At 35.3% G+C, this 25,641-nt stretch overlaps 1 non-coding gene across 1 annotated transcript; it reads right to left on the minus strand.

Annotated features, from left to right (window-relative positions):
- Window positions 1–17,050: 17,050 nt before the first annotated feature.
- On the minus strand, window positions 17,051–17,117 carry Smp_tRNA_02171_Gln_TTG.1.1. Its single transcript has one exon. It is a non-coding gene (tRNA).
- Window positions 17,118–25,641: the final 8,524 nt, after the last annotated feature.

Below are 25,641 nucleotides of genomic sequence, written 5' to 3' on the forward strand. Positions count from 1 at the left end.
AGTGTTCTCACAAATTCAACCTTTTAAATAGAAAAAAATGGATAGTGGTCAGCAATGGAATCCAGGACGCACTTTTCGTTCTATTTGGGAATCGTCAGATAGATGTACCTGAATCTCAGAGTTGATGTTCACTCTAGGACTCGAACCCAGTATCGTTCTCTTCAAACGCCATCGCTTAATCCACTTAGCTACTGAGTCCTGATAGCCACTTGCTTGTGCAACGGGATGAAGTTTGAATTCACTTGGTATTGTTTGTTTGAATCTTCCCATTGATGTTTAGGACTGCAATTGATCAGGTACATCCAGCTGACGAGTCCAAAATAGGATGAAACGCGCGTCGTGGATTCCACTGCTAGCCACTATCCATCTTTGATTACTATGCTTGTGAATTAAGACAATATCGAGGCAATACGTACAGTATGCACATAAGCCAATAAGAGACTGATCAATTGAAGTCCTAAACACCAATGGGAAGATTTAACCAAACAATACCAAGTGAACTTCTAAACAAGAGTATCTGTAAGTTAAATTCCTTCAAGATTGATCTCAGTCAGGATAATACTGAAAATATTTGGTCAAAGAACACCTACTTTGTTCTCGTATGGAACGCCTTAGAGGTATGCACTCGCAACCAGACATGGACCGAACCTTGGAGATTGGGGTCCCGTTGTGAAAGCCTATCAACTAAAATCACTAGGTAGGTGTTCAATGAAGGATCACTGAACCATAAAAGTCTAAAACTTACAATGTATTTATCTACCATTTGCTTGTTATTAAGATAATATCGATCGATCACAGTATTTATGTATGCAAATAGCTATCCTCTGCTAATAAAGCAAAAAACTGAATTCAGTTTGTTTTGATGATAATTAGTCTTGCTGGCATTAATGCTTTTACAGTCAAGTCTACCCGTTTATTTTATTTTGTAATTTGAATAAATTAGTCAAATGAAATATTTTTTCTCGCTATGTCCTTATGGCCTGTTAATTTATCAAGTGGTAATATCGCCAATCAGAAATACCGACTTATATGAACAGACCAAATGATGCATAAACTAGTACGAGCAGCCTAGAGTCAACTTCGAGTTCTTATTGATCCTCCGAGATATTAACTTCTGGTCTAACTTCCAGCCGGTTCAGCCTCCACGATATGAATCATATGTTTCAGAGATACTTGGTTTATATACAAACAAACCGGACTGTATCATACCATAAAATAGAAAATAACTATTATACAAGATCAAGCCAAAAGGTATCTGTGATTTTGAGCGACTGTCACTGATAAATTGGGAATAACTAAAAAATAATAAATCATATAACAGTAGTCATCGGGTCAAATGGAGGATTATAATAAAAGGAATATAAGTGTACATATAACATAGTTACATAATAGTTATGCAACAAGAATATATAAATTATAATAGTCTAGAAATAGATCCCAGCAGTCCGGATATAACAGTTCTAAGAAATAGTTTGGTGTATTTTTTTAAGGATGGCTCCTTGGCAAACTTAAGGAAGCCTCAAGAAGCTCAGAAAGAGCAGAAGACATTCCATACAATCACCGCTAGAAAAACATTGTAGAATGTCGACGTGTAGCTTCCCTATTGGGTGAATAAGAAGGCCCTCCTATGTGTCTATTGGCTGTCCGAAATGATGATTTACTTTAAGCCATAAAACTATAAATACATGAGGTTTTTGTACTATATTTGACACTGTTTTTGGGAATAACATTCCTACTTACTAGTCTTCAGTCTTCTGATTTTGCGACTTGGGAGAGTTCTAGTGTTCGAGTGCTCAAGTATTACGTGACATACTAAGAATCTAAGTTCGAGATATAACAATTTTAAGTGAATTAAAACAAGTACTACAAGTTTCACTGAATTTGACACCCTGATTTTTTGGCTATATAATTTTATGATATATTAATAGAGAATTCTAAAGTTTTCTAGATATATCTTTTTGACCTCACAGAAGATGGACATGGATCTGACGGTTTGGTTGTTAACTGTAAGCCGATATCATATGATTATAAATGGTAATTACGCAATATATCATAGTCAATAGACACGATGGGTTAAAAACTAAGGTAAATGACTAAGTGAAAAAAAGAAATCAGTTTTATTTAAGACCATGGACCGATTGACGTTAGATCACCACTGACAATCTGAAAGCACTGGACGGCCGTTTCATTCTAGTATGGGGCTCCTCAGCAATGTGCACCAACGATCCTGCACGCGGGATTTGGACCCAGGTCCTTCGGTCTTGGACGGGACGGTCATCCAGATGAATTTCTAACGACTATACACTGAACAAGTTATTGTTTGCTCTCTTCTTGAATCAAATCATTCAATTGTATAGATGATATTGAAAGATATATCTAGTGGGGCAGTGTGACCAGAGTCCACAAAATATTGGACTTTTGATGGTTCCACACTAATTTTTCGAAAGCCAGGACTGTGTTCGGAGATATGTTTAGGGAGACCTCGCTTTGTGAAGATTGAGTATGTGATATCGTCGAAAAGAAAATTTTCTCCACTGAATTGTCTTTATTTCTTCTTTAATGATATCATAGTTTGCTTTCGTTATTTGTTCTGTAGATTGTCAAATAAAATTTTCAATATAAAATTGAAACACATCAACTGATACCTAATTAGCTGTCGAAGTCATGATTAGTGAAGCTCAATCATGTCGTATACGAGACGAATCCTACCAATGGCAATGGATAATGTCTGGGTAATATCGCGAATTGTTTGAAATTCAGCAATATCCATAACACTCTATAATAACAGAATCATATATGCCTAGTTTATATTGTTGATAGAATTCTAACAAGTTTATTATTAGTCAGTCAATACAATTCGATGATCATGAAGAACTAAGGAAGAAACAACATAGGTTCACCAACGATTGATCAATCGGTATAACTATCCTAGTCCAACAAGAATTAAATCATGTCGTGTGTACTTCAATGGTAGCATTTCTGACCATGACATCGGTCCAAATCTCTAGTTCTGTCAAGACCCATAAATACATTTTGCTAATAAGTGCCAACTAACATAAAACTTTAATCCATAGATCCCTATCGACTGTCCCGAAAAAGTTATCTTTCAGTAAACAGTCAGGTTCAAGAAGGAATCAAGATAGGGAAACGACATTTTGAAACATCGATAAACTACAATATCAATCAATACCTATAAATGGCTACTTCTGTAAATATAGATATTGAACCATGAAATATGTAAATACTAAAGCAAAAAAGAAAAAAACTATCAAATGAAGCAAATTGAAATGTCACATTGATAATCAGTTCGATACTGATAAACGTCAAAATATAAAATTAGGACCAAATAAATGAAGTGGATTTCCTTATCTCACCTTTCTAAATGATATATTGATTATTTTCTTAATTGTTTTTTGTTTCTAAACCAATTTTCTGATATTCAAACATACTTTTTCTTAGTATTTTCTTTGTAAAGTCGAATGTGTTCAATGTTCAATCAGTAATACTTGTTTGTTTCTATAAAAGCAAAGACGGGTAGTGGCTAACAGTGGAATCCAGGATGTACGTCTCGTTCTATTTGGGATTCATCAGATAAATGTACCTGAATCTCAGAGTTGATGTTCACTCTGGGATTCGAACTCAGTACTATTCACTTCAAATGCCATCACGTTATCCATTTATCTAATGAGTCCTGATAGCCACCTGTTTGTCCAATGGGGTGAAATTTGAATTCATTTGGTATTGTTTGTTTGAATCTTCCCATTGATGTTTAGGACTGCAATTGATCAGTATCTTATTGGCAAATGTGCATACTGTGCATTTACTTGAATCTTTTGATTAATGTTTAGGAGTGCAATTGATCAGTCTCACATATGCCAAATGAACTTGTTTGTTCTTATTTTACATTAAAAATTTCCTAAAGGGAAGAAAATCCTGATCAGAAATGCTTACTGATAACGATAGAAATGAGTGGATAAAGCGATGGTGTTTGAAGCGAACGATACTGGGTTCGAGTCCCAGAGTGAACATCAACTCTGAGATGCAGGTACATCCAGCTGACGAGTCCCAAATAGAACGAGACGTACATCCTGGATTCCACTGCCTATCCACTATCCATCTTTGCTTACCATTCATAATATTAGTTTTACAGGAGGTTAGTCACTGTGAGAATACCTTAGCGGTAGCGCCTGAGACTGTGAAACTGTATGACTCTGGTTTGACTCCAATAGGAAGTATTAGTCCCCTGAATAGTTCAGATATGACCTGTTAAAGTGTCAATTAGCATGTAATCTTATCGAATACCTTCAATTATGTAAAATCAGGTTACTTGGAACTTCAACTGACAACCCAGTAATTTACTTGAAATCAGCATTTTATACATTTAAAATCTTGTGGAGCTTTTTATAGAAATATGATATTTGTGCTAAGCACACAAAAGTGAATCAATCAACTTATCGGTCGACAGGGTCTTCAATGATTTAACAACAATCTTATATCAATTTACTAAGCAACTAATCAGAAAAAAAGAACACTAACGACTCCTAATTTGTTGTATTTTCCGTCGTGAGTTTTACGCTTATTTACATACATATATGTAATACAAAATAAGTAAAAATTAAGGTTTGAGTTTACATCTAATCAATAATGGATAGAAACTAATCCATTAATTTTTCATAGTTGAAATCATGAGTCGATTGAAGCTAGACAACAATGAAAAACCTGAAAGCACTGCTTGACGGCCATTTCGTCCTATTATGGGACTCCTCAGCAGTGCGCATCCACTATCCCGCACTCGCGAGCGAGATTCAAACCCAGGACCTACCAGTCTCGCGCCAGAGCACTTAACCGATAGACCATTGAACCGGCATCCGATGGTGTTAATGTCTAGCTTCAACCAATCCACGATAATTGACTCATGATTTCAACTATGAAAATACTGAAATATCCACAAAACCCCTTCTGATCTATAATCCATTAATAATTGACCAAATAGTTAGCTTAATATACTGATTAAATAAAGAGTGAATGATATCTTGTTGGAATCTCAAGACAAATTAATACAGTGAACAGGCAGATGAACTTTAATTTATTGTTCTTTGGTTGAAAGATTTGTGTGAATGGATTGATATCAACTGAGGAGTCATCGAAAACCAAGGAACACTAGACAAGTATTTTATTCTCTTATTAGACAATTTAGCAGTGTCCATTCATACCGTACTAGGGATTGAACTAGAATTACCATGTCTCTCGACGAATGATTGATTTACCGTCAGAATACTGAATTAGTATCCACTGGTCTATATTAATTACGCTTTTCTGAACCTGTTTACTACTAGAAAAGTTTAAATTCAATCAGTCTATATTCAGTAAGATACTCTTGTCAATATTGTTTAATGTTGGCTATAACAGTTAAGAATATTACCAAATATTGTCCTAGAGAAGTTAAATAACCAAGAACAACATGTGTGGAATGCGTTTCTTATATAGACAGATATAAGTAGTGTGTCTCAGGAATTGTAAGTGAAATGAGAAGTTGTACCTGTTACAACTTGTGGCTGAGTGGATCCCTTGTTAACGTATGACGTGATAAAACCGCCAATCAGAGAGCACCGAATTATCGATTGGGACAGTGACATACGAAACCATACGAGCAGTCTAGAGTGTATATCGGCCCTGCTATCTGCCTAGACCAGACAGTTAAGTCCACAACACCAATAACAGCCTCTGCAATATCAATCATTATTCTCAAACATGTTGGGTTTACATACCAAACAAACAGACCACATCATACCAATAAAATGGAAAATAACATTTGTACAAGATTTACCCAAATGTGGCTGTGAATAAGGGAGACAGTATTTAATAGACTGGAGATAACTCAAGAATGGTAAATCGTATAATAATAGTCTATAGGTCAAACTAAATAATATAATAGGAGGAACACGAGTATGAATAGTTTAGTTACTTAACAATTATACAATAGGAAATATATGCATCATATTGGTCCATAAGTAATTCTCAATTAATTAATTAATTATTTATTTAAACACATAAATATTGGTACAATGAAGCACCAGATACATATGCGCCACACAAATCTCATACGATTTGTGTGAGGGCTGTGATACTGCACAGGTGCCCGAATTGAAGCAGGTGGTTTTCTTAAGGGGCCACACCCGGAGCCTTTGACCGAAAGATCTGATCCACAAGGTAGTGGAGCATCGTGAGGAGATGCAGTTCTATGGTAGCCGGTGACCAACGATTGATCCATATGCAATTTGTTTCCTGAGGATACTGGAGCCAGCCCATATGCACCGTTGGTTTGGAATCAGGGTTTTCCAACACCCCTAGATGGACTCGCCGTGTCCACCGACCCGTTTAAGCGCCGGACATTCGCTTTTCGTCCTCCCAATTTTGTAAACAACACCCCCGCCACGAGAAGGCAATGAGTAGGACTTCCCTGACAGAGGCTATATAGTTGTGGCCATATGAAAGCATTTGGAGAGGGAGAGCGAACTCTCCCCACTTTCTGCCGTACCAGGGCATTTGGGGGCAGGTAATTCTCAAAGTTACCATTCATACATCTCCATGGGATATAACAGTACAGTTCATTAAACTAACTATTCATTTGTGTCATATATGTATATTTGAGTTCATTTAATAGTCTATCCAAGGTCATAATTATCATAATCATCTGATATAAACACAAACACCTTAATTGATAACAATCCATTTCAATAATCTTTCGAAACTATCTTATTTTATTGAAATCCATTATGTAAATCTGTTTTCTTTCTTTTTTTTTCTTTTTTTAAAATCTAATTTGTAACCAAGTCAATTAGTTTATGTAATTACAATGATACTAATTATAAGATACAATTTTTAATTATAAAAGTTCAGTTCATTATCTTTACGGATTTATTTTTCTATCTAAGATATTTGTTACTCATTCACTCTGGTTATATGGTTATATGAACTATACTGATAGATTTGAAGGGGGTTTTGTGGAGATTTCAGTATTTTTCATAGTTAAAATTATGAGTCAATTGAAGCTAGACCACCATGGAAAACCTGGAAGCACTGGACGGCCGTTTCGTCCTATTATAGGACTCCTCACTGAAGACAATTGGTGAAAGGTTGCTCAAACATCGTGGGTTGGTTGAAGTTAGATATTAATACCGCTGATTCTGACCAGCTCAGTGGTAAATTAGTTAGATGCTCTGGCGCGAGATTGATAGGTCCTGGTTTCGAATCTCGCGAGGCGGGATTGTGGATGAACACTACTGATGAGTCCCATACTATGACGAGTTAGCCGTCCAGTGCTTCCAGGTTTTCCATGGTTGTCTAGCTTTAATTGACTCATGAATTCATCTATAAAATCACTAAAATCTCCACAAAAACCCCTTCTGATTATCATTATGTTTATTTAGTCCTTAGTGTTTTAAATGAATCCTATTGATTAATATGAAATATGATCACTAATCTAGGTAAATTGACATCAATAGAATCCTGTCATCACTGAGATGGGTTTAACATATGAAACACTGGATACTATTCAGTGATCATTTAATTGTAAATATATCTCAGTCCTACAGGAGATCAGTCGGGGACGGGACAGCTTAGTGGTAATATTGCTAACTGTGAATTTGGATCACATTAGATCAAATCAACCAGGGATCACCAGCTACCTCAAGATTACAGGTATACCTTGCTGACGAATGTTAAATACTATGAAACATAGTTTCAGCGTTTTCTGCCGACTACTTCCGATCACCACCTTATGTTTTATTTATCAGTAACACCTAGTTTTGTGTATTATTACAATAAAATGCATTGCATCTTTACGGTTGATAAATGCTGGCAAACATCGACTGGTCTGTCATTATTGTTAAGTAAAATAAATCATCCAAATCATTTTACGGTGGATTAGCTATTTTTAAAGGTAGGTAACATATAGAATTAAAGGGTTGGTTTTATTTTGAATGGATAATAAAAATTCATTTCAGTCAAGTCCTTGATATGAACATGACACGACATATTACACGGCACTATCTATTCTAGTAATTATTCTGCTTGTTATACTGAACACTGACTTTGATTTCTTAACTGGCTCTCTTATAACTATAACCTTTAAACCCCTGATGAAAACCAAATCATCAGAATGGGAATTTGTGGAGATTGTAATAATTTTAATAGTTGGATTCATGAGTCGATCTAAGATATACCACCGCGAATCCCCATTCCGATAATCATGTGCTCGCTAGTAAGTAGCTTTAAGATGGATTTCGTAGAGTTCATGAAGTTAGACACTAACATCGTTGGATGCTGGTTCAGTGGTAGAGAGGTTAAGAGTTCGCGCGTGAGAGTGGCGGTCCTCGGTTCGCTTTTCGTGTACGAGATCGTGAATGAGCACTGCTGAAGAGTCCCATACTAGGTCGAAACGGTCGTCCAGTACTTCCAGGTTTCCAATGATTGTCTAGCTTATATTGACTCATAAATCCAACTATTAGAATAGAGTATTGTTAAAGTACGATAGTAGATATACTTACGTATTAGTAATTATATGATTACTGGTGGCTCTAGTATTTATAATGAATTCTAGAAAAAAAGGTACTAATATTACTAATAATTTCTGAGTTCGACTAGTCAGATTAGAAATGAACTGTGATATTTATTTGAGAATTATCTAATCGGCAATGATTAGCTGAAAGTGATCGGAGACATTTTTTCAGCTGCATGATTTAACTGATTGAAGTGTCAGTGATCTAATAAATTGATTTTTTTCTCAATTATCTATCACATATGATCACATTTTAAGAAGGAGTAACTATATAAGACAGATCTGCTGATTATACACGATCTTACAATTGGTTATTATGGCTTTATTCAATATTTTTGGTACAATTTAGAATTCTCAGCACAAAGTATTTCAACAAGTCCCAAGGCTAAATATAGAGCGATCATCAATTAGAAGTTAGCTGTTCAGGAATCAACATCTAAATAATGTTCATTCTTTTCAGTTCATATTGCCAGCCACAATGATGTACTTGATTGTACGTATTTGTAACTTGTACATCGAAATGTCGTACACTTTTCATAAACTCAACTGAATAGGGTATGCCATTCATAGACATTAGAATGTGTTGAAATAAATGAAAGATAGGTAACTTGTTGAAACGTCTGGATGATAGGAACAGGTAACCCAAATATTCAAGCAAGCCATATCACACATAGTGAAAATTGTTGTATCCAGTGGAGAATTATGGATGGTAAGTTTGAGGACTATTTATGAACCAATATGATATGTATATTTCCTATTGTATAATTGTTAAGTAACTAAACTATTCGTATTCGTGTTCCTCTTATTATAAGCTTTATTTTGATCTATAGACTATTATTATACGATTTACCATTCTTGAGTTATCTCCAGTCTATTAAATACTGTCTCCCTTATTCACAGCCACATTTGGGTAAATCTTGTACAAATGTTATTTTCCATTTTATTGGTATGATGTGGTCTGTTTGTTTGGTATGTAAACCCAACATGTTTGAGAATAATGATTGATATTGCAGAGGCTGTTATTGGTGTTGTGGACTTAACTGTCTGGTCTAGGCAGATAGCAAGACTGATAAATACTCAAGACTGATCATACGGCCTTCGTGTATTATTGATCCGATCGATAAATCGCTACTCTCTCATTGGCGGGGATCAGCACGTTCATATATCAAATAAGGCACACGCACGTACTCACACGATATAACAGAAATACACTGAATTACCTACAAAACCCCCCAAGCTACATATTATTCTAAATGCATTTCATACTGAATTAATACAAAGAATATTATCTTGAATAAACATTACATTTAAATAAATCAATATTGTGCGGAACAAAATATTACACTGAATAATTATCGTATATGAATTAAAAACGGAAGTAATGCTGAACTAAAATTACAATGAGTTAAACATGTAATTTTGTCTTTTTTTTATCCTGTTATATCACAAGTACAAATTAATTTATAGTGAATGATTATATTTTTTTGGGTGTTTTTTCGGGTAATTATTATGCTAATAATGTATAATAATATATACATATATCATTATAGTATGGGACTTCTCAGTAGTGCGATTCCACGATCCCGCATGCGGGAATGGAACCCAGGACCTTCCACCTAGCGCACGAACTTTCAACCTATAGACCACTGAGATGGTATCCAGGTTTTTAATGGTTGTCTAGCTTACATCGACTCATGAATTCAACTATTAAAATCACTACAATCTCCACAAACCCACAATTTTATGATTAGTCAGTCATTATCACATATAACTTGTTATATCGTGTGAGTGTATACGCTGTTTGATATAATATGACGTGATGATCCCCGCCAATGAGAGAGGAGTGAATTATCGACCAGAGCAATGATACACGAAAAACCGTACGAGCAGTCTTGAGTACTTATCAGTCCTGCTTTTTGCCTAGCCCAACCAGTTAAGTCCAGAACATCAATAACAGCCTCTGCAATCATTATTCTCAAGACATATTGGGTTTATATACCAAACAAATTGACCACATCGTACCGTAAAATACAAAATAACATTTGTACAAGATTTGGCCAAATGTGGCTATGAATAGGGGGAACAGTAATCAATAGACTGGAGATAACTCAAGAATGGTAAATCGTATAATAATAGTCTATAGGTCAAAATAAAGCTTATAATAAGAGGGACACGAATATGAATAATTAAGTTACTTAGCAATTAAACAATCAATTGCAGTCCTAAACGTAAATGGGAAGATTCAAACAAACAATACCAAGTAAATTTAAACTTCAACCCATTGCACAAGCAAGTGGCTATCAGGACTCAGTAGCTGAGTGGATAACGTGATGGCGTTTGAAGCGAAAGGTACTGATTCCGAGTCCCAGAGTGAACATCAACTCTGAGATGCAGGTACATCCAACTGACGAGTCCCAAATAGGATGAAACGCGAAAATCGTGGATTCCACTGCTAGCCACTATCCATCTTTGCTTACGATTATCTTTCTTCTGAAAAACAATCTATATTTGTCATAACACTAAATAGCAATAACTCATAAAGTCGATGGATTTGACTCATTGATAGTGTTGTCCTTGAGTTGTTTGTATCGAAATTCCACTGGTTTGACGCTTATACATTGGTTGTAGTGAGATAATAAGATGATATGAAGGAATAACAATCAGAGGTATATACTCTAATTATTATTACTCTTCTAAGAGATTAGTTTTTTATGATTTTAATCGTTAGTATCTATACACATAGTTGAGGGTCAATCTTGGAAAGTATAAATAAACTAGTCACTAAGGCATGTGACTTCCATGTTTATGCATAACTTTGTGAGCGAATATGGAATATCTTAGACTAAAATATCAGTTTTACACAACACACCATAGATTATCAAACTACCATTTCAAATGTCTAATTACAATGAGATTAGATTAAAAGTTTGTTCTCTAATCTATAATAGAACGTCTGATCTTCTTTATGTCACTTTTTTTGTTTTTCCAGTTGAAAGTACCTTTTGTCTAAATTTTCTTCAAATAAACATAGATTACGATTCAAAAGATGGTGATTATTTTACAAAGTCATCTCATTCAACTAATAGAAAACTATCATAATATACGGATATCATAATAAACGGATAGGTTCATCTCTTGGATAGTGGTTAGTTGGTGGACATGGCGAGTCCATCTAGGGGAGTTGGAAAACCCTGATTCAAAGCCAATGGTGCATATGGGCTGGCTCCAGTATCCTCAGGAAACAAATTGCATATGGATCAATCGTTGGTCACCGGCTACCATAGAACTGCATCTCCTCACGATGCTCCACTACCTTGTGGATCAGATCTTTCGGTCAAAGGCTCCGGGTGTGGCCCCTTAAGAAAACCACCTGCTTCAATTCGGGCACCTGTGCAGTATCACAGCCCTCACACAAATCGTATGAGATTTGTGTGGCGCATATGTATCTGGTGCTTCATTGTACCAATATTTATGTGTTTAAATAAATAAAGAGATAAAATGGATAGTGGTAATTAAATTATTTTGTTTAGTTTGATTTCTATAGAGATTTATCTATTTCATTAAATTTCAAAAAGGTGATGACCGTACCATTGATAAATTTGTCTTAAAATAATCCTATGTAACTAGTTGAATGAGTAAAATTAATGACAGTAACAGTTTAGAGTGAACACAGTGTGTTATAAAAACTAACTGAATATGAAATACTGGTTAAAATATGACGGGGTAGTAACAAATTGTTATAGCTAGCAGTTCAATTCAACGAGAGTGGATACTCTTAACTGTTTATTAACTTAATTTGCTTCAATTTGGGATTCCCCAGTTGGATGTACCCAACATTCTAGAGTTGACGTTCACTCCTGGACTTGAACCAAGTACCTGTAGCTCCAAACCCTATAATGTTATTCACTTACTTACCCACGTCCAGATAGGCACTGGTTTGTACAATGAGGGGGATTTTAATTTTAATTCATACATATTGGTTGTTTAGATCTTCCTCGTGACGTTTCACGACAGCAATCCGTTAGTCATTTTTGGTACATGTCATCTTATACAGATTACCTCAATGCACATACGCTAAAAGAGGTTGATTGATTGCAGTCCTTAAACAACAATGGGAAGATCCAACTAATATATATGAATTAAAATGTATTACCTTCATCATTCGTGAATATCAATATCCTGTATTCTATAACATACACTAAAAGTTTCTGTGGAACTAAATTATTAGGATGGCTTTGGTTGGTTCTAAATGTGACATTCCAGAATCTCAACTGCTTATCTGGAAAAAAATAGGGTTAAGGAAAAGGTCGAAAGTTAGGGTTAGGAGTCAGGATAAGAAACTAAGTTTGAGGTTTTTCTCACTAATCGACGTTAGCAATAAACAAGAACACTACGTAATCGTATGGATGAATGAATTTTGAGAACAAATTTCTGGGGAGCTATCTTAAACTTGATTGGCTCGTCCCGATATTTTAGTTTCACTTAAGTTTCTTGACATAATGTCAAAGTACTTTTTAAACAACTGGTAATTAGTAATTCATAGCTTGTTTTCACAAGGCGGTTTTGTGGAGATTTTAGTAATTTTATATAGTTGAGATCATGATTCAATTGAAGCTAGACCATCATAGAAAACCTGGAAGCACTGGACGGCCGTTTCGTCCTATTGTGAGACTCCCAGCAGTGCGCATCCACGATCCCGCCTCGCGGGATTCGAACCCAGGACCTACCAGTCTCGCGCCAGAGCACTTGTTTTGTAAGAATATCAGTTCAGTGAGTATGTATACTGAAAGCTATGAATTATACTGCATAAGCTTTGTGCTAAACCGTATTCTTAGTTTTTATATCAACTAGCTCTTCGATCAATATCTATAGAATACTTATTCTCTATTGAACCATTTAGTACATTGAGGCATAGATATTCCATGTTTTATTTTCATAATATTTAGTGAGCCATACACATTACTATATTTCGATTAGAGTAATATTAATTATATTCAGATATGGATGAATAATTAGGACAAGGTGAAATTATTAGAACAATTCTACAGGGAACCATTTTATGTGGTTTTTATTATGTAGTGATAAGATTGATAAATGGGTTGTGTGGAGGCTGTTGAATTTCAATAATTTGCATTACGGGCTAACCTTGGTTGGACCAACATTTAAAACCAGGAAGCACTGCGCGGCTGTTTTGTCCTAGGCATGAGATTCCTCAGCGGTGCTCATCTACGACCCCATAGGGGATCGAACTGAGGAACTTCGGTCTCACACGCAAACGTTTAATCTCTAGACTATTGAGTTGGAATCAAGTGGTGTATATGTTCAACTTCAGTCGATTGGGGATATTGTATGACTATCTACTAAATCCATTGGTGAAACTTGTCTCATACTTGACGTGATTAAACTCCATTGGTCTCGGCTACTCACTAGAACTGCTGGAGTTGGTTGTAGAAGCTAGTTACTAGTACGAAAATAATTATAACCGATATAGGGGGATCTTGGGGGTTGTCAAATTTTCCGCCTTAGTGGTCTAGAAGTTAAGCACTTTCACGCAAGAATAAATGGTATGGTTCCGCTCACCGATGGGGTTGTAAATGTACTCTGTTGAGCAGTCCCATACTAAAACGAAACAGCTGTACGACGCTTTCTAGTTTTCAGTAGTGGTTTAACCAAGATCGGTTTATGATGTAGACTATAATTATGAAATGTTTGGTCTATGGTATTTTCATGTCGTCTTAGTTATAAGCTTACATTGTTGGTCTTTTTACCGTTCCTAAATTATCCTTAATTATTGATCCACGAGTTATTCAGCTTTGTATCTGTTATATCCTAATGATAATGAAAGTACGGGTAACTTCCGGGACCTATTATTGGACTATTATTCTATATATATTCTTATGGTTTAACTATTGAGTAATTACATTGTGTATATCTATATTCATCTTATTATAAGCTTCATTTTGACCTATGAATTATTACTGTACGATTTACTGTTCCTAAATTATATTCAGTTTATTGATTACTGTCGCCCACGTTCACAGCCACATTTGGCCTGATCTTGTACAAATATTATTTTCTAATTTATGGTGTGATGCAGTCTGTCTGTCTAGTATATGAACCGAGTATGCATGAAATAAATGATTCGCATAGATTCGCATAGCTGAAGCTGTAACTGGTGTTCTGGACTCAAATGTAGGGGCTAGGCGGACAAAGGACCAATAAGGACGCTAGACTACTCATACTGGTCCAACGGCATTGATTTGTCACAGTGTTAAGATCGGAAAAGTCATATTTCGATTGGTGGATGATCCACGTAATAAAAGCCGGACATAAAATCAATAACGAACTGTCATACGTCCTTTATTTATTTTTTATAGTCACAACAGTATCACGACCTATTTATATACAGATTGTGACTTCTTATTTGCAGTGCATTATGGTCGTGTAATTCATGTATACTTACCTGTGGATTTTTGACTCAAGATATTTATAAAATAACAGAGTAAATTAGCTTAATGCCCACTTATTCTGATTGACCACTGAGAATAGAAGCTACGTAGACCAATAGACATTAGGATGTCCAATTGTAAGCAGCCATTTATATTGTCGGTTAATAAGAAAGCCATTGATCTGGTTGGAGTAAAACGAACTCTTCAGTAGTAGATTCAATAATTCAGTGATCCTATTTAGCAGTTACTTAAAAAGATTGGAATCATAACACCTATAGATTACCATCAAATTGTTCTTGTAGATCTGAAGTAATTATACAAAAAGAAACTCATTCTTATTTACATTGAATACCTAAAAGAGAGCATAAGATAATGTTGATGTTGATGAGTGATGTTTCTTTGTATCTGGAGTATAGTACAATGTTTTTGAATTTTCCACTACTTCAAGAGATTTGTTGTGATTTTCTGAAAAAAATAGGGTGTATGCTAATTCGTTATTGATTTTATGTCCGGCATTTTGCCACGTGAATTACCCACCAATCGAAATACGACTTTTCTAGTCTCAATACTGTGCCAATCAATGACGTTCAACTGGTATGGGCAGTCTAGCGTCCTTATTGGTCCCTTGTCCACCTAGCTCTTCCAATTGAGTCCAGAACATTAATTGCAGCTTCTGCTATACGGATCTATGAGAAACATTTGTTTCAAGCATACTCGGTTCATATACTAGACAGACAGACTGCATCACACCATAATATAGATCAAGCCAAACGTGGCTATGAACGTGGGAGACCATAACCAATAAACTGAGTATAATTTAGGAACAGTAAATCGTACAGTAATAATTCATAGGTCAAAATGAAGCTTATAATAAGATGAATATAGATATACACAATGTAATTACTCAATAGTTAAACCATAAGAATATATATAGAATAATAGTCCATTAATAGATCCGGGAAGTTATCCACACTTATTTCTTCACTAGAATATAAGAAGATTCGTTCATTGTTGAAAGCATGAGTCAATTGAAGCTAGACCACCAAGGAAAACCTGGAAGATTCGTTCACTTAAAGACGTAAAGTATCATTTCACAACTTCCACATTTTAAGAAATCATATTGTTTTCGATTTAAATCTCATTGAAAAGACGATTGGATACTTTTTAAAAAAATCTATTGGGTAGATGTCATTTGAAAACAATATCAACAATTTGAGTTACATAAAGTCGGACTATATTTCCACACTACGTTCAAAGTTATATACGGTCATTCTGTAAGGTTATTTTTTCAATCATGCATACTTGTTACTAAAATATAGTTTTACTATTAAAACAAATGTTGTAGTGTCGGTTGATATTTCAAGCGCACATAGCCTATTCCAGCTTCCGGATACGCCTATTGATTCATTCTTCTAGAGTCACATTTAGACCTTGTTAATTATTCACCTCACCTCTCCTCGCCTCCCCTTGCTTTGCCTCATTTCGCTTATCCCTTACCTTGCCTCTCTCAAATTTCACTATGAATACTGAATAACACTTCATTGAATTGAGTTGGCTTACATACCTTCTCCACCACGCATCGTTCCGTTTCGCATCACTATCTCCTCTTCACTTCCTTCTCTCCGTTCATCTGGTTATCTATTCTGATCAACGATTGTACAAAATATATGTATTCAGAACTTCATTCTCATATTTGACTTCTTTATTTGCACTATTGACCAAGGCAAGCTAAGTTGATAATTAAATATGAGGATTGATGATATGTATAAATTGATAACGATCCAATCTGAGTCAAATAAACCGAGGGCCACTAAACTATAACATTATTTCATTTCTGCAGAAAACATACTTAAAAGTTTAAAGTTAACGCTAATTTTATTTTACTTAACAAAATATTCCTAGTAAATTTGAAGTGTAAGGCTTTTCAAATAACAATGTTCATTTAGCAAAGAATGGATAGTGGCTAGCAGTGGAATTCACGACGCAGATTTCGTCCTATTTGGGACTCATCAGCTGGATGTACCTGCATGTCAGTTAGTGTTCACTCTGGGACTCGAACCCAGTACCTTTCGCTTCAAACGCCATCACGTTATCCACTCAGCTACTGAGTCCTGATAGCCACTTGCTTGTGCAATGGGTTGAAGTTTAAATTCACTTGGTATTGTTTGAATCTTCCCATTGATGACGAAACGCGCGTCCTGTATTCCACTGCTAGCCACTATCCATCTTTACTTGAGATGCTTGTGAATTAAGACTATATCGAGGCAATACGCAGAATATGCACATATACCAATAAGAGACTGACCAGTTGCAGTCCTAAGCCTCAATGGGAAGATTCAAACAAACAATACTAAGTGAATTTAATGTTCATTTAGTTTGTTGTTACTCTTGGAGTTATTTTAATAGAAATGACCTAGAAAAAAAAGGTAATCTTAGTCAAATAAATCACACAACGTGATTATGTTGATTTGTTTACAGACCATTTGATCAAACTGACCCTATGACAACAAATGTTTACATTTTATAGATTCGATAAAAACTTTACAGAGCATTCTAATTGATGACAGTAATAATAGTAATAGTAATAATAATAACAATAATAATGATAAGGGAGAGGATGAATTTTGTAAATATAGGGTTTCAAGGGACTTGAGGTTTTAAACTTGGTAGAAACTTATGACATATAAGGCTGATTGACTGATATCCGAAATATCAACAAACGGAAAACTACAAATCCTTACTAATACTATAATACTGGATGAAGAATTTAATGTCTCTCTTATTACATCAGCTCACCGGATAACTCATCCATAGTGTCGTATCCCGTGGAGAATTATGAATGGTAACTTTGAGAACTATTTATGGACCATTGTGATATGTATATCTCCTATTGTATAATTGCAAAGTAACTTAACTATTCAAATCCATGTTCCTTTTCTTATGAGCTTTATTTTGACCTATAGACTATTATTATATGATTTACCATTCTTGAGTTATCTCCAGTCTATTAATTATTGTTCCCCCTATTCACAGCCACATTTGGCTAAATTTTGTACAGTTGTTATCTTCTATTTTATGGTACGATGTGGTCAGTTTGTTTGGTATGTAAACCCAACATGTTTGAGAATAATGATTGATATTGCAGAGGCTGTTATTGATGTTGTGGACTTAACTGTCTGGTGTAGGCAGAAAGCAGGACTGATAAGTACTCAAGACTGCTCATACAGCTTTCGTGTATCATTGGGAGATCAATAAATTCACTAATCTCTAATAGGCAAGCCACTCGATATAACAGATAGTTACTGCTTTTAAGTCTTGATGTTAACAACAATATTGAAATGGAGGAACATCTAGCTGACCAGTTGCAAGTAGGAGGAAATAATAGTCCTGAATTCACTGAAGACACTGGTGAATGGTTGCTCAATTTCGTGGATCGGTTGAGGTTAGACATTAACACCGTTGGATGCTGGCCGGCTCAGTGGTCTAGAGGTCAAGTGCTCGCGCGCGAGACTGATAGGTCCTGGGTTGAAATCTCGCGAGGCGAGATCATGTATGCGCACTACTGAGGAATCCCATAATAGGACGAGTTGGCCGTCAAGCAGTTCTTCCAGGTTTTCGATGGTGGTCTAGCTTCAATTAACTCACACTTGCAACTATGAGAATACTAAATCTCCACAAAAACCCCTTCTGATAATCATGTCTTTTATGTTTACTCTTTTCTACTTATAATAATAATGTTAACTACTCAACCTGCTCTATTATCTGGTTAAATGGATGTGGTATGGTAACCCGAACCGATGTATAGATGTTCTAGGTTCTAATTTCCATTTGACTGACTGATTAATTGTGATCCTATGAAATCTTTAGAATTTTATCTGTCATATGATAATTAGGAAACATATGAATAATCAGACAAAGATTCTTCATAGATCAGCGGACTCAACTAGAAACTGTTGTAATGAATAAATGTATGAACTAAAAAGGGTAACATTCTTAAAAGTCATATTATAGTATTTATGAATGCATTGCATCCAGCTATTCAGTGATAAAATAAACGAAAGTCAAAAGATTTATTCACTTTGAACACCGTAGGATAAACGTGGAAAATGATAAGGGTTAGCTTAAAAGATTCTTTAGGATATGTTTATGAACTCAACCTCATTTAGTCATTCTAAAAACAGCATGTATGATTGAATGATTCATATTTTTATTACCAGGAGTAAGGGTTAGAGTCATTATTGAGATTTATGATTATAATTTTTGGTTTATGGTTAGGATTAAGTTTTACGGTTAGTTTATATGTATCCTACGCATAAATCCCAACTACATGTACTAATCGTAACCTGGACCCTGAAACTTAAACTTTAATCTTAGTCCTAAGTTTTAACCGTAAGTATCAAATGATGTTTTCGTCATTAAAACTAGTCATCTACGTTCAACAGAGAATATTCCGTTTTAATATATACACTGTAGCCATGAAAAGCTTTGACTGTTTCTGATTGGTTAACTAAGTTCCAATTGCTATGATTATTATAAATAATAATATTACACATAATGTCTTTGATATTCTCGGTGCCCGATTCCTGTCACACTATTTTTTCCAAATATTGATAAATATTCATATAATCTCATGATTCATTGTCTCAATCGCGATCTAACACTAGATAAACAGCCATTAGAAGTGAGAAAGCAATAGAAAGCCGTTTCATCCTAGTATTTAACTCTTAGGAGTAATCCCACTGGGGATTGAACCCAGAGCAACTAGGTCTCACGAGAGACACTTAACATTTAAATCTCTGGCTCGGCAACCACTGGTTTATATTTCTAACTTCAATTAATTCACGATATTGCGCAATGATCTTCTAATGCCATTTGTGGATAATTGCCACATAATCGATACGTTTGTATTTCACTGATCACAATTTCTCACTAGTCACTATTGTTCACATTATTATTGTTACGATAAGGAGTTTGTATCGATTGTTAAGTTTTATGGTTTACACCACAACTATCAAATACTTTCCGATTTTTGATGTTTATCTAATTAAGTCTTGCCTGTGATGTAAACTATGAAATTCAACAATTCTCACGAATCTTCTACAATAACAATAAAACAATATAGTTCAGAACGAATGACTGTTATCAAAGACTGAAAAGTTTGGCATGACACTAAACTCAAGATCTGTAAGACAAGAATAAATCCAACTGTTGGATCACTACTAATTCTTGGCTGTGTTACCTAAAATATTCAACCATTAATTACAATTATTGTTTGATCACCATTCTTCCTTGATATGTAAGATTGTTTTACAGGATTAACATTTGTCAGTGCTCCATAACTCTCTATTTCAAATACTAGAAAGCATACAACTCAATAGATTGAGATATGATTAAATAAGGCTTATCCTATTCATCACATGTCTGTAACTTATTCTTGTCTGACTATAAATATTGATTAACGCTCGTATTTAACTTATTTAATTCCGTTATTCATCAACGCGTATCAAGTCATCTATTACACACGAGGATAGACAGGATGTATATTTTGACAACAATCATTTGTACGATCCAATTGGAGTCAGATTAAGGCCACCACAAAAATGGTGAGCCACACTTAGAACATACACCATTTCTCAACTAAACTTTATTCGATATATTTCTAATTGAATTATTTCTCATAGTTGAAAGCATGAGTCAATTGAAACTAGACCACCATAGAAAACCTGGAAGAACTGCTTGACGGCCATTTCGTCCTATTGTGGGACTCCTCAGCAGTGCGCATACACGACCTCGCCTCACGAGATTCGAACCCAGGACCTACCGGTCTCGCGCCAGAGCACTTAACCGATAGACCACTGAGCTGGCATCCGATGGTGTTTATGTCTAACTCCAACCAATCCACGTGGAGTGGTTTATGTATCTAGGCCAATGTAAACGATATTAAATCATATCACCTGAACTCTTTATAATAATCGAATGAATTACAACTATGTAATCTGTATCTATCTAAACAATTCAGTTCATCATAAGTTGATGTTACCATAGATTTATGATTTCAATGAAACATATTCAATGTTTGTTAATTTATTAATATAAAATAGTTTACTGAAATATGGGGGTAACACAATTGCAAATATTATTTTAATTAATCAATAAAATTGGATCAAATGTTTGTTTGTTTGTTTTTGCTACGAAAAGCAAACTAAGTAAATTTCTAGAAATAGATCATGGTGAGAAGTTTTAAATGACTGAATTATGTAAAAGTATTGATTAATTAAAGATAGTCTATTAGAAAACTCTAACTTACTTACTTACACATGTTACCCTTCGTGGAGGAGCATACGCCATCCATCAGCATTCTCCATCCAACCCTGTCCTGGGCAATCCTTTCCAGTTCTTTCTAGTTAAAATTCATCCTTTTCATATCTGCTTCTATTTCCAGGCGTAATATGTTCTTTGACCTTCCTCTTTGCCGCTTCCCTTCCCGATTCCAATTTAGGGCTTGCCTCGTGATGCAGTTTGGTGATTTCCTTAATGTATTTCTTATCCACTTCCAACGTCTTTTCCTAATTTCCTCTTCGGCTGGAAGCTGATTTGTCCTCTCTCACAGGATGCTCTCGCTGATGGCATCCGGCCAGTGAATGTTGAGTATTTTGAGACGACAACTGTTTATAAATACTTGTACCTTCTTGATGATGGTTTTAGTAGTTCTCCACGTTTCAGCTCCGTACAGTAGGACTGTCTTGACGTTCGTATTGAAGATTTTGGCTTTAATATTGATTAATAGTTGTTTTTAGTTCCATATGTTCTTCACTTGTAGAAATGAGGTTTTTGCTTTGCCAATTCTCGCCTTTACATATGTATCAGATCCTCCTTGTTCATCTGATGCTTAAATAATTTTCATACTATTACTAGATAATAATCATTTAATGGCCCTCTGTTATCTGACTCCAATTTGATCGTTATCAATTTATACATATCATCAATCCTCATATTTAATTATCAACTTAGCTTGCCTTGGTCAATAGTGCAAATAAAGAAGTCAAATATGAGAATGAAGTTCTGAATACATATATTTTGTACAATCGTTGATCAGAATAGATAACCAGATGAACGGAGAGAAGGAAGTGAAGAGGAGATAGTGATGCGAAACGGAACGATGCGTGGTGGAGAAGGTATGTAAGCCAACTCAATTCAATGAAGTGTTATTCAGTATTCATAGTGAAATTTGAGAGAGGCAAGGCCGGGGGAGGCGAGGTGAATAATTAACAAGGTCTAAATGTGACTCTAGAAGAATGAATCAATAGGCGTATCCGGAAACTAGAATAAGCTATGTGGGCTCGTCATAGGGCCAGTCACTACAATCAGACAGATGGATTACAGTTTTATTGTTCTTGAGATGTGGATTTCAGAGTTATATATTCTATTCTAAAATGTTTTACACTTTGAAGTTTTACAGAAAGATATTCAGATGTATTTACAACTGAGCATGATTGATGACTTGACTGGAAACATACCCACTTCATAACGTAGCTAGATCAGATATCGAATATACAATAAGGTCGCTCAATTATAATCAATATAAAATCTAATCCAAATACAAATCAGTTCAAGTTGTCACATCTAGTCTGCACAATGACATGTGAATTATCAAGAGAAATCCCGGAGTAGTAGAAGTATTAATATCAGTGATACTAACAAATTTAGATAATAGTCAATATGACTCGACAACAAGGAATGACTTCATGAGATAAAAATTACGAGGTAATTTTAATCAGTCAGTCAGTCAAAATGTATAACTTTGTACGTATGTACATCAGTTCGAGTTTCCATACCACATAAGCACAGAGATGCAGTTGTTGATTCAAATCCCATAGTGGTATATATATCCGTTTATAAAAATTAACTAAACTTCACCAAAACAGCTAGTATTTAAGGTGCAGTGTAAACAGGGTGCACTATAAGGAGACCACCAAGTTGAGGGTAGTCTCCCTAGGTAATTTTAATGCTCACTATCTAATGTCTCCAACTAGTTATCATAATAATCTCACGGATCCCAACCAGTTAGTTTGCTGCACCTAGCAACACGGTTCAGTTCAATAGTCAATAACTTTATAGACTAATAACACAATAAAGCAAGTTAAATGCAATAACAAATCTATTCGAATTATATAAATACATTTCTAACGAAAGGAATTGAAAAGCTTAATTTACATGTTCCAAAGTGTACGACCAGTGTAGCAGCAGCCTCAGCATCAGTAGGTCTCAATATAAATCAATAAATCGAATCACACTTGACGGAGAAGCTTTTGAGGATGTAAAAACCTTTACATATCTGGGCAGCATCATTTATGAACACTATGGATCTGATTCAGATGTGAAGATGCGGGTCGGCAAAGCAAGAGCAGCATATTTACAACTGATGAACATCTGGAACTCAAAACAATTGTCAATCAACACCAACATCAGAATTTTCAATACAAATGTCGGAGACGTGGAGAACTATGAAAGCCATCATCCAGAAGATACAGGTGTTTATTAACAGTTGTCTATGCAAGATACTTCGGATCCGTTGGCCAGACACTATCAGCAACAAGCTACTGTGGGAGACAACAAACCAGATTCCATCCAGTGAAAGAAGAAATCAGGAAGAAGCGCTGGGAGTGGGTAGGGCACACATTGAGTAAAGCAAGCACCCAAATGCGTCACAAGGCAAGCCCTCACATGATGTCCTCAAGGCCAAAGGAGAAGAGGAATACCAAAGAACACATTACTCTGTGAAATGGAGATAGACATGCGAAGAATGAACAAAAAGTGGATAGAACTAGAAAGGAAGGCCCAGGGCAGAGTGTGTTGGAGAATGCTGGTCGTTGGCCTATGCTCCATCGTTAGTAGCAGGAGTAAGTAAGTCATTATAGTTCACTAACATAAATATTGAATTGATCTAGTAATTCTATTAATTAAAATTATATCATAAATTTAATTAAAAAATTGTACTAACATTATACATTTGTATCATTTACCATTTAAACTGCCTTAGGCTTTAAGATAGATGCAGACAGCTAATGATACTAATTAGTGAGGTCATTAACTAATGGCCTTAATTATTATCATATAGATAAAAGACTTCCTGGTTAAGATATTCAAATATAGATTAGTGATACTGTTGTACTTATCATTTATCTATACAGAATTATTGAAAGATAGAGTGAATTCGCTTCCTTTGAACTACATTCCTCATGATTGGATTTCCAATTGCAAATGAATATTATTATTTCAACTAGACTGCCTTGCAACTTCCTAATTCTTTTACTTATTGTGCTAAGGTGCCGTAACTTCGATCACTATACAGTTGCATTAAGTTGCGTATAACTGAGCTACAAACCTTCGCATACAAATCTCGTTTAATCTGGATTAGTAATTGATGAAAATGGTTTTCTCTCTCATTAGGACTAAATAATCTGTGTAAGATAATCTCACATTTGTAGGGAAACTAATGTTTGAGTCTCCTCAATGACTTCCAACATAGTTTGTGGTGGATATTCAGGCATTCATGGTACAAATAGTCAACCTGATGTACAACCGCTACAATATCCAATAGTTTAAAGTTAGTCTGAACTAAATGTTTTTTAGTGTAAGGAGTTGTGTAGATTGATGAATTTCATAGTTCTAAATTACAAACTGACTTGAGTAAGACATTCATTTAAAGTCACGAAGCACTTGACAGCTGTCTAATCCTATTAAAGGGATTCTGCAGTGGTAGTGTGTATCCACGACCCTAGCTTCTGAAATAAATATTATCACCCATCAGTTTTTAACAAGGTCATCCCGATTGTTAGAGGTGTGCAAGTGGCCATTATTCCCCAGTTCCATACATTGTGGAAGGATAGTTCTTGAGATACCTGGAAGTGGAACTAGATTTGTAGTGCTTTTAGCGACCTAGGAGCGTAACCACAGTGCTCAATGGACAGGTACCTGAGGCCGGTCACACATGACTTTTCTGCAAGTTCTTTATGTATTAGCTCCATACTTTAAACTCTTTAAGGTCGGAGACGAAAATCCATGAGCAAAATGGTGTGGTAATTTTAGGGTCGACTTTATCCGATCTTTCCCATCATAGAAAAACAGCATCACTACAGATGTTAGTTGTCTGAGGGAAATAACTTATTAGTGTTACAATTCAGTATGGCCAGCAGCATCACTTTTCCCTCGGACCTAACATTACCGCTTTTAGTCTAACCGTTTTCTAACCGATATTCCTAGCATGTTACGTCCTAAAGGGATGTTTCCTATTCAATACGGCTCAATTCGGTTATCACAATAAACAAACCTGACCACCATGTTAAGGTAATAGCTATGATCTTCCATTAGTTTAACTGATTTACCAAGTACAGGTTTATACATGTTCAGCTTTGAGTTGTATACTTTTTTGTTTAAAAGTCAGAGATAATTTTATTCAGCAAGCGCAACCGAACCTTTGATCTACTTAATTGAAAATCAATTATGTACATACCTCGATTTCAGCACTATAATTTACTGACTGAATTATCCTATCAGTAGGCGCATAAAGTTGATACATTAGTGTTTCATCAAGTAAGAAATTGTTATAGTCCATTCAAATGATATTCACTT

The sequence above is a fragment of the Schistosoma mansoni genome, chromosome 3 (assembly GCF_000237925.1).
Source record: "Schistosoma mansoni strain Puerto Rico chromosome 3, complete genome".
Classification (NCBI taxonomy): domain Eukaryota; kingdom Metazoa; phylum Platyhelminthes; class Trematoda; order Strigeidida; family Schistosomatidae; genus Schistosoma; species Schistosoma mansoni.